General features: G+C 31.7%; 1 long non-coding RNA gene across 1 annotated transcript; it reads right to left on the reverse strand.

The window, feature by feature from the left end:
• Positions 1–1,288: 1,288 nt before the first annotated feature.
• On the reverse strand, positions 1,289–7,867 carry LOC111085949. The gene is made up of 4 exons (XR_002610719.1): positions 7,794–7,867; positions 3,967–4,039; positions 3,611–3,700; positions 1,289–2,536 (listed from the first exon to the last, which is right to left on the reverse strand). It is a non-coding gene; the product is annotated as an uncharacterized LOC111085949 (long non-coding RNA).
• Positions 7,868–11,642: the final 3,775 nt, after the last annotated feature.

Below are 11,642 nucleotides of genomic sequence, written 5' to 3' on the forward strand. Positions count from 1 at the left end.
AGCAACTAATAACGTTAGTACCGACGTTATCATTTTGTTATCGCAAAGCTACATAATTGGCTATTTGCGCTCTATCCATTGAGGGAAATCGAGTCCCGGATTTTAGCACTGGAAGTCCTAAACTTACCTCTGACTCATCGGGGGACTGTTAATAAGAAGCAGAGACAATTTGACAATGTAAAGAGTGCTATAAAAATCAGCACAGAAGAATATATTTTAGCTTATTATTTTCTTCATGTTTAAATTAACATATGCGTCATAACTAACATTTTCTATATTTTTAGATCACGCCATTATAGAAAGCAATAGCTACAGCCGAAACTGTAGCTAATGCTTTTCATAATGACCTTAATTTATTAGTTTATAACCCTAGGTTTAAATCAGTGAGTTAATAGCATTTTATATAAATCATGTTACTTGATCTCTCAGGATTATGTTGTATTTATCCTTTGAAGAATGTAATCTGATAAAAACATTTCACATGTGCAAAAACAACCAAGTGAGAATAAAGGGGTCAGCTATATAAATATATGTATATAAAAAAAGAGCCAGATTATAAGAAAGGGTAAAGCCTGTAAAGATGTTATGAAAAAGTAAGCTAAACACGAAGTAAGTTAAAGACTCTAGTTAAGTTTTTACTTCACATGGAACAGATTGACAGGATAATATATTGTTGAAAAATGACTTACATAACATTATGAAACAATTTGGTACTTTGCTTTCAGTTGACAGAAGATTTTCCATGGTATTTATTCCAAAAACTTCTTTATCAGTTTATTAAATAGAAAACAATAGCAAAAAAAGTTCATTTCACAAAAATTTAAATAGCCCGTCACAGAGAATTACAAATTTATTATTAATTGCATGACCAATCTCTGCTCTACAGTCTACAGAAAAAAGGTACTTCAACAATTTGTATTCAATTAGTCATACAATCATTCCAGCTTTTCATCAAATTCAGAGGATACATTTAATGAAGTCATTGAAAAATACTCATATTTAAACAGTCAATGCAGAAGTCTCTGATGCAAATACCTTGAATTAGAAAGGATGTTTGGTTTGGAAAAAACAATCTAATTCTATTGCAGGATAATTTAGATTCTTTAACATTTACATGTTTTGGAGCTTGAACACTCTGCAGAAACTCATGGGATATTTTCCACATGGTCATGCAATAATCAGTTTTAGTTTAAAATCAACAGCTGTGCAGATAATGGTACATTAAGAATAAAAGAGATTCACCATGCTTATCAAATACACTGACAATGGAAAAAAAATTAGAAAATGAATTTTATTTATGAAGTATGGCTTCTTTTCATGAAACAACTACCCGGGAGTCATATTGTTACCATGCAGTGTCCATCAGACTTTTCTTGTCTCACTGACTACATATATATGTTATTATTATTATGCATTTCAAACAGAAATTAAAACCAAAGATTAAATTTGTTTCATACACTTTATTCTTTTCAGGAGAGACTCACAAATTAATATTATCACTATTCTTAAATTCAACTTCTTATGATTGTTGGAGATTCAGGCATAAAATTTTATCTTATAAAAAAAGACAATCCCAAGTGCAAAGTTCAGAATTCAGAAGTAATGCAAATTTCTGTTTTCTTTGAATTCTGAACTGTATACTTGAAAATTTCTCTCTTATGAGATGAAATGTTGTATAGGAATTTCTAACACCAATAAGAAACTGGATATATGAAACTAAGCTTAAATGTTTTTAAAATAAAAAAAAATTAATTGGGTTTGTCTACTTTAAATTTACAAACAATGTTTTTAAACTTGTTTCATAAGAAACATATATCAGTTGAAGTACATCAAAGATGACAAATGACAAACAAAACTGACTTTCATATAAAACTTCTATATAATTTTTCCAAAGAAAAAAATACACGTGCTTTAATAAACAGGAAATCCATGAATCCACCATGTCGTTGGATTTCTTCCGAAATTGATATGGATGTCAGATATAATGTTTTCTATATTCAAAAACTTATTAATTAGAAAGGTAAAAAATATATATTAGGAAAACTTTTCTGTAATATTTCATTAGGATGTATTTATCTTAACAACAATTCCAAGAACTTTTGTGTCTTTATTCCTCCATCAATTTTGGATACTTTAAATTAAAGATGTAAAATGCACACATAAGAATAAACAAAGCATGTGAAAGGTTCTTACACACTCATACAACTGTCCTGGTTTCTGGCCATGAAAAAATATGAAGTTTCAGATGAAAATGATCTGATCTATCACTAATAATAAATGGATGTTTTATATGTGTTTGTGATTTTGTTTCTTCCTTAGAAAAGAAGTCTGGAAAGAGATTCTTTCAAGTTGCATAGAAGAAGAGCAAGGCATTTTTCATATCTGCAAAACAAATTAAATTTCAGATGACATTCTCTCTAAATGGGAAGCTCTTTGTATGAGGCCATCTGATTTTTATAGGTGCATATTTTTCTAAACTGCTGATGAACTCCTTTACTAGATCTCTATGGTTGAGGTTTGTCAGCTCCAATACCATCTAGGGGAAAAACAATATACATATATATAATATGATTCCAGTCAGGGTGTTATATGAGAAGTGCACCTTGATATTTTACAAGTCTAACAAGAATTAATAAGTGCATACATTTTCTATATTCTTTAAATCATGGATATCAAACTAGTAGCATTACTTGGAGCATCAAACATGACTAAATAGGGGCCTGTCACTTATGATGTGCAGCAGAGATATGACATACTGTGAACATAATCTTCATATAACTGTCTTTATGTCATCTTCACTAAATAAAAACTCTATTTCTTAGTTTGATATCAATTTCTCTTGAACAATAATATCTCTTGTCTATCAGGAAATGTCCAGTCTATTCTTTCTCTGATTGCTTTTGCATCTTGCCTTGAGGGACCTAGTCTCTTCTGAGATTTCATTCCTGATAAGAATTGTTTAATAGATTCATTATTATTTGCTTATCAACAATGTGTTGGAAAAAATTTAATATCCCAAACATATGTTTTTGTAATTTTTATTATCTCAAATACTCTCTACTTTTATCTTCTTTTTTGATACTACATACTCAATAATCTAGTTTAGGCTTTTCCTAGTGTTCCTAAACTTGTCCTCCACCAGAGCTATTGTGCTTTATTATAAAACCTTTAAAAGCCAATATAAAAATAATTTTCCCAACATGAATCAGACTGAATCAACCACTAGCAATTTAATTTATACTGAATTACATATACTCACACTACTTTACCGATTTTGCCACAGCTACTCCCTATTTAGTAATCAGTGGCATAAATATTATACAATGACCAACTATGGCTGACATCAGCAAAGTTTAGAAGTATTGTTCTTTGAGATCGTGTTGATGAAATGTTATAAAAAGTGTAGAAAGACTGACATTCACAGTATGTAATAAAAGTAAGATATTTAGGTAATTATAAGAACTCATTTCCAAATATTTAGAAACATGTCTGATATTAAAAGTTTTTAATTTCACTAAAATAACTTTATAACTTAATTTTTTTGACAATTTCTAAATCTACAGGTGTTACCTTTATCATACTTACATAGATAAAATACCAATGTAATTACCTTAGCTTCCAGTATTTCCAGGTCTTGTGCAAAGTACAGTATTTAACAACATTACTGTGAATAGCATTGCACTCAAAGTTTGTCAGGAAACTAAATTAAGAGAAATATAAATTACAATAGAATAAAAAAATATAAGCTAAAATAGCACATAACTCTCTACAAAAATATGTGGAAATTCTAACTTCAAAAATATTAATAGCAACTGAATAAAGCAATTATATAGTAGTTAAGAAAATAAATTATAATACTGAACTCAGTTTAATTAATTTTTTCTGCACATAAAATACCATACAAAGCACAAATCTATGTATTTAAAAACTGGATTTAGAAAAAATATATTTGTAAATACTTCATACCTACAAAGTTTGGTCCTGTTATTTCTTCATAAAAACCATCCAGTAGCTGGCTTCTGTCAATTTTTGAGAGGTTCTATTTGATATACAATTTTTCTTCATTATCATTGGATCAAAATAATAGAATATTGGTAGAATTTGTGGGTTAACTTTTCTGGAAGCTAGTGAGTATGAAGTTCCTGGACTTGCAGATAATTGTGAATGTAAGACTGTGAATATATATTAGCTGAAAAAGACTGTTGTTTTACAGCAGGGGATGAGTTGAATTTAGAACCATGGAAGGAATATAACAATAGATCCAATAGACTTTGAAGACGAGTTTATACATAAGTATTGCATAAAACAATAATTTCCTTCTCTATATACAGATCATATTGTAGAATCTTCAAAAAACACATAATTTTTATACATCAACGTTTTTACATTTTAGTTATATAATATTGTCACGACAGCAGAAGTCACGTGACGCTGGTAACACGTGATGAGTTTCTATAAGGATCACGAAGGCTCAGTGTTTGCCAGACGCCCTCTATTTTTGTATATATAAGTTCGGCAAATAATTGCAGATAGGGAGATATAGAGACAGATAATCGAGTCAAGTGAGCGGTAGTGACCGTAACAACGATTCACGCACTTTACTGAATTATAGCGTGTGTTTAAGTTAAATTGACTGTGGAAATTAAGTGTATTGCAAAGTTGTATTGAGAAAAAATAAACTAGTTTTATTTAAGAAAGGACTTGTATCGTTGAAGTTCCTCGGGAAGAATTTATACAGGGAAATTAACAAACAACTAGAAACGTAACAATATTAAATAATAGATCAAATTGAATAAAATACTCATTTGTCATAAACCACTGATATACTAGTCCTTCTATGTCATAATTTGACTGATGGTTCTTGAAAACCTCTGAAAGAACATCTCTGTAGATAGTAGTGTCTTCAGAGTAGGAGTCCAAATTATGTACATAATGTAATTGTTAGATTTTTACCAGATACTTCATCATATCTAAATTACTTCTACAAAATATTCTATGCTAAATGCATAATCATTAAGAGTTTTTACTGACAAATGTTTAAAGTAGGCAGTTTCAGGTGGAAGTGAATTCAAAATTGGAATCAAGACATCATAGCATTGTTTTTAAAACTTGAAGCTTTTGCATAGCTATGGGCAATTCTGTTTTGATTAAATTTTCATTAATCTTCAGCATTTGCCGGACATGTACGTTTAGGTTGAGTTGTATAGTGAAAATCTCTTAATTTTAACAAAACTATGCCACACTATATCTTTCATAATTACAGGCAGATACATCTTTTTTTTTTCGTTATTTGATTTCCTAAGTTCACCTCAACATTCTCAATACCCTTAACATATCTACATAAACAATCTAATTCACTTATAATCTCATTGAAACCTCCTACTGATTAATTATATTTACATCGTTTGTACTGTAGTAAAGGTTTGTTTGTTTATTTTGAATTTCGCGCAAAGCTACACGAGGGCTATCTTCGCTAGCCGTCCCTGATTTAGCAGTGTAAGACTAGAAGGAAGGCAGCTAGTCATCACCACCCACCGTCAACTCTTGGGCTACTCTTCTACTAACGAATAGTGGGATTGACCGTCACTTTATAACGCTCCCACGGTTGAAAGGGCGAGCATGTTTGGTGTGACGGGAATTCGAACCCACGACCCGCAGATTGCGAGTCGAGCTCTCTAACCACCTGGCAATGCCGGGCCATGTAGTAAAAAACAGAATGTTTTATGCTAAAGTGAGTAGAGAGAGAATGAGCAATATTGTATACGTTCTGGCAATTTTCAGCACCTCACGTTACACTGAAATGAATACCAATGTGTGTATGAACTAGCAGTTTAGTAATTTAGCAACCTGTAGTAATGTATTGATTTATATATCTGCAATAGATACAATGAAATACAGAATCTCCATTCATTTTATATTGTTTGTTTGTTTGAAGTTAAGCGCAAAGCTACACAAAGGGATATCTGTGCTCTGCCCACGACGGGTACGCGAAACCCGGTTTCTAGCATTGTAAGTCCGCAGATATACCGCTGTGCCACTGGAGGTGGGCTCATTTTTATATTAATAGATTTTGGGAGAAATAATTTAAATCACACACATAATTGTAATCTAGATATAAATTCTGAGAATATTACTATTAGAAAAATTACGACTATGAGTATTAGTTTTCACTACCTCAGCAGTGTAGAATGTAACTCTACTCAACAAATACACGTTATTAAAAAAAATCGCTATTTAAAACAATAACATTAATATTACACTTTTTATTTTTATAGATGCTTACGACAATTGCAGTTTATTCTTAATTTTGTTGTTGTGACACTTATATTTATCTAGCTTTTCACAAGTACGCTATGCCCCTTTTCCCGCCACGCAATAGATAGACGAAGGTCTTAGTTGAGTAGCATGCGTTCTCATCATAAGTGTCATCTAAGCTAGAAATTGTAAAAATTTATAAGTGAAGCAAAGAAGAATATGTAATAATATCTCAACCATACTATATCTGCCATATCCAGTATCAAAGAGGCCTTTGGCCAATACCAGAGCTCATCAGACCGGCTAGGATACTACATATATATTAATTAGTGATCTAAGTGCTATTTGGCCTATTTATATTATAAATTACATGAGCAACAACTATTTCGGTGTGAACTATATTAAGTAAGCGAAGTGCATTTATAATCAAATTTATTTTTAAGTCACTTACAAATCAAAATGATTTCCAGTGGCTTAGCAGTAAGTATGAGGACTTATAAAGCTAAACATCTGGGCTCGATACCAGTGGTAGGCGGAGTACAGATAGCCCATTGTGAAGCTTTGCGCTTAACAACAAAACAAAAACAAAAAAGAATTATTCGAATAAGAATTAATAACACAAAATTACTTATTTATTTACAACATCAATCATTTATTATGATATTTTGATTACATTTCTTTTAGTTTTGACCAGAGGGGATTGCTAGGTGCTGGCACGCGGGGGCTGTTTGACAGTGCCCCGAATGCCCACTTGGTGTCTTGAAATACCAGAATAGAAAAGCATGATCGATATCATACTAAAATGCCGAAAATTCCAGCGCCCATGTGCACGAGCCCCGAATCATTTAAGCACCTAGCAACGCCTCTAGTTTTGATAAAATTAAGATTTTTTTTTTAGATTTCCTACTCATCCTCTCTTCGTAGTCACATGTTTCAATACAACACACGAATGTAAAGACGTTTTGATTATTATTTTCAAATTTTGATAAGGGATTCTTCTCATGTATATATATACTCAGTGTTAAAAGTGTTCCCATGGTTGATGAATAATAAACATAGACATGTTTAACTACACGTGACCTACTTCTTTCACACGTATACAAACAGTTACATTGAAACAATATACAACACAACTACTGGACTATAAGGGTCGTGGTAAAGTTGATGTTCTCACAACTTCACGCTAGATTCAAAAATGAAACAATCTCAAGCAATGTCTTGCTTTTACCAATATTTACTGGTGAACATTTAAGGAAACACTTAAGATAAGGTTGTCACTGTGGGCGGTTTAGGCGTATTTATTAAACATTCAAGCACGTATTCGTTGATCTTTCTACTTCAAACGGTGTTATATTGGCACATCACATTCCTTGTAAAATATCTGTATTATTATGATGATTGCCAAGTGATTGCCATCCGGGCCTTTAATTAGTCTAAAACAATAAAAGGACAATATCATACCTACGCTGTTGTATCATGAAACTTATCTAAATCTGAAGTGTTATTATAAAGTATTAATAACGTCAAGATTTACGCACCAGTTCTCGGAAATTTCTGTATTCTTACACTTGAGTACCATAGAAACATACTACCAGCAGGCCTTGAAACGTAATGACAGACAAGCTGAAAAGTTGAACTTATAAGCATGGTAAATTAGATCTAATGAACAGCTCTGTTTTAGTGATTGTAAAATTATGTTTAGTTGGTCGTGCGTGGTACTAGTGTAACTACCTAAAAAATATTTGACATATACTGTCAAGCCAAATTTTGTCTGTCTAGTGAAGTGCCAGGGACCGAAATTTCGAATTTCCTAGTTTTATTATTATTTGTAGCTTATTACATGAAATACTCCTTTACAACTGACATGTTTACTCACTTTTAAAATATTCAGTGTTCACAAGAGATACTTATCATGAAGTATAAAGTTTACTGAACATTTACTGTACTTCTAAACCTAATTATTCGCTACTACAAGTTAAATTAAGCAAGGAGACTGTTTTAACGCAGTTTTTACCAAATAATAGAACTGTTTAAAATAGTTCGGTAACTGGTTTTACTTTTAATGTTAAAGGTTAAGCAAAGGATATCAGACATTTTGCTAGTGTAGCAGTTATTGCACACAGTATTACGAAATTATATTTCAGTGCCCTCTGTCGACAAATACATAAACATGTGATAAAACTGTATATTATTACCTTTCTCTGATTCAAAAAAATGATTTAAAATAATCACACAATTTTTGCTAGTTATATTTATTTATATGTTCCGTAGATGTATTGACAACACAAAATATTCCTACTTATTCAATGGAAAGTCAGACCTCTTTAAGGTATAACGTGTTTCAAAAATCTCTCTCTATATATATATATGTATAGGTGTAACTTCAAATAATTCAACACTGTTGTCAATTTTAAGAGAACATTCAGCGGCTAGATTTCATAAGACTGTATGAAAAGGTTAGATTGTTAAAAGCTATTAATTCGCTAACTTTATAGATACTTTCAGTATTATTTCAAATACATTTTCAAAGCAAGTGGTAATTTGGGAAGGAATCTTATGCATGCAATGTTTCCATTATTTGATTTTAACCTTTTGATATTTTTAAATAACAGTTACGAAAATTTCTAAAACGATAAGTTTTTCAAAAGCTTCGCTGCTTTTACTAACATTTTTAAAGCTTTAAAGTAAAATGAATTTCAGAAGGTTCAGGAACAGTTTTATTCACGCAACAGCTTTCATGAACGTTCTTTTATAAGTAAATAAATAAATGTTTACACCAAACACTTCCGCCTTTCTTCTTTAGTGTAAATAAATATAATATTGGGAACTGCAAGCAAATTTTTGTAACTTTAAATTACAAAAGAATGAAGCCGAGAATCAACAGAAATATTAATTTTGGTATATGTGAATATTTGATTCAGTTAAAAACATTACAGCAACCCACAACATCAGCGACAGCTTAAGATATTTGTTGTAGTGGTAGGTGGTATAATTTGCAATTAGATAATATGCTATATGGAAAAGTGTTTCTCTTCTTTTCAATTCTCTTGTTATTTAAAAATAAAACCCTTTAAGCTGCCATTTGAGCCATTTATGTCTTAATCATCACATTCAGTAATCTGTTTCGGTCTAGTAAAATACGCCTAGCGTTACCAGAAGGTAATAAATAATTCCAGTTACTAATACAATTCTCAACTTAAAAAGGTCATAGACGTATATGGCCTCTAAAAATAGTATATGCCGTTTTCGACAATATGATATGCAGACAAAATATCAGGTGAAACTGTCCACGTTCTGGCAAAAGAAATATCTTTCTAATATTGTTCAAGTGTTTCGTCGGTGACTGCACCCCGCCTATTTAACCCTTAATAATATACTCAGTCGCATCTGGGGCCTGGTGTTTAAGTATATACACTCAGAGAAATTTCCGGTATTTTTCCGCAAGCCTGGGCTACACGTGCCATTGCGACTTCGTGTCACTTGTCAGGATGTTGTGTTTATTCCCTGCTCCTTGTTCACGAACTTCTCACTGCTTATATAAATAGGTTAGTATTTCCATTTACTGCTCCCGCATCGGTAGTATATTTCTCTGCCAAACGCTCGAGAAGATGTAGAAGTTTAGAACTTGGCAGCAACACACTATCGCCTGGGTTGCAGTATAAGTGCTTTTGACGGGGCTACAGTGCCTTTCGAAACTCCACCGATGATTCGTAATTGAGTGAAAAACTATATTAGCCAAACTCATTGAGAAAGGGCGCAGCCCTTGGAGCGGATAAATTGAAGTACCAGAACACGTTGAAGCTGTTGTTAAGTAACCAGACGCACAGCCGGTGATAAAACTATTAAATGCATGACATGACATATGGAGAAAACGGTCGTAGGGGATCTGTAATTATAAAATGTTAGAGAGGCGAGGTATAGAAAAAAAAGAGGAAAAAATATCCAGACCAAAATAACGGTCTATACCGTAGTATAGAATTTTTTTTCTATTTCGATCTACCAATAATTTAGTTTTTAATTATTATTACCGTATTTAGAAATTTAGCACTTTTTCGGTGTTTTTACTGAAGTTTTTGAAAGATAGCCAGCCTTCCTGGGTTATTAGTTCGTCTTTTTCATAATGAAACTGATGGTTACATAGCAAGCTAGTACTTGATTTTTTAAAGCTAATAAAGCGTCTTCTTTCTTCTACTTTTACCTGTACATTTTTATCCTTGTCTCATTTAAGAGCTCATTTAAAGTCAGATCTTAATTTAGTTTAGATAGCCTAGGAGTAACATTAGCCCATCAGCAACTCTCCAATCCTCAGGCACCTGCCCACTGTCTGCTGACTTACCAAAAATGAAAGAGAGAGGCACATCTGTATGATCTTTAACCTCTTATAAAACCCTTGGAAAACTTTAGTTGGTTCTGGTGCTTTATCTATTTATAATTCCTCAATCTTTTCGCTGGCCACCAGTGGATTAATATATACATGATTCAGATAAATTCCAATATTTCCCTAAGGATACTCAGGATCTGGGGCTTTGAAAAGTTTCTCTTTTGTAAAAGCAAATGATGAAGAATATTTAACGCTCGGTCATTACATTTTATTCAACAAAACTCTTATCATCAGCATCCTTTAAGGACTCAACCTCCACTTTAACATTTTGTTTATCCTTAATATGCTCAAAATATCCTTGTTATTAGTTTTAACATAATCAACCAGCTGTTTACTATAATCCCTTTTTTGATATCCTAATTTCCTTTTAACTAAATCTTTAACTTTTCTATATATATTTTAAAATCTTCTCTCTTATGACTCAGTTTATTTAAACTTCTTAAACTTAAAGTATTTATTCCAGATTTTCCTTTTTATGTCTATAATTAGCAAATTCGGTGTGATCTTCCTCATTATCCTTTTCTTCATTTAGTAACATGCATGTCTTGAATTTAAAACAACGTAATTATATAATAGTCACTCTTTCCTATATATTCTCTCAATTCAACTCTTTTAACAAAATCCTCATTAGTGCTTAACAACAAATCTAGAATGAATTCCCCTCTTGTTGACTTTCTGGCCATTTGATATGGAAAATCATTTTCAATCACTTCAAGAAACTTTTCTCCTTCACTATTTGACTCCACATAATCCAAATCAATATGGCTAAAATCAAAGTCTCCCATTATTATTGCATAAGTATCTTTTTCTGTAACAACCTTGATCTCATTAACATAATCTATGTTACCAGATGACCTAAATCAATTGAAATTAAAAACTTTCTTCTTTGAAGATTCTGATTGTAACCCCTATATATTTCAGCCTAATAGGCTATACGTGACGTTTACTTTTAAACGACACCCTCACAAATTTATGTCATAAACAAAAATTAAATAAAATCTTAATA

The sequence above is a fragment of the Limulus polyphemus genome, unplaced genomic scaffold, assembly GCF_000517525.1.
Source record: "Limulus polyphemus unplaced genomic scaffold, Limulus_polyphemus-2.1.2 Scaffold31, whole genome shotgun sequence".
Lineage (NCBI taxonomy): Eukaryota > Metazoa > Arthropoda > Merostomata > Xiphosura > Limulidae > Limulus > Limulus polyphemus.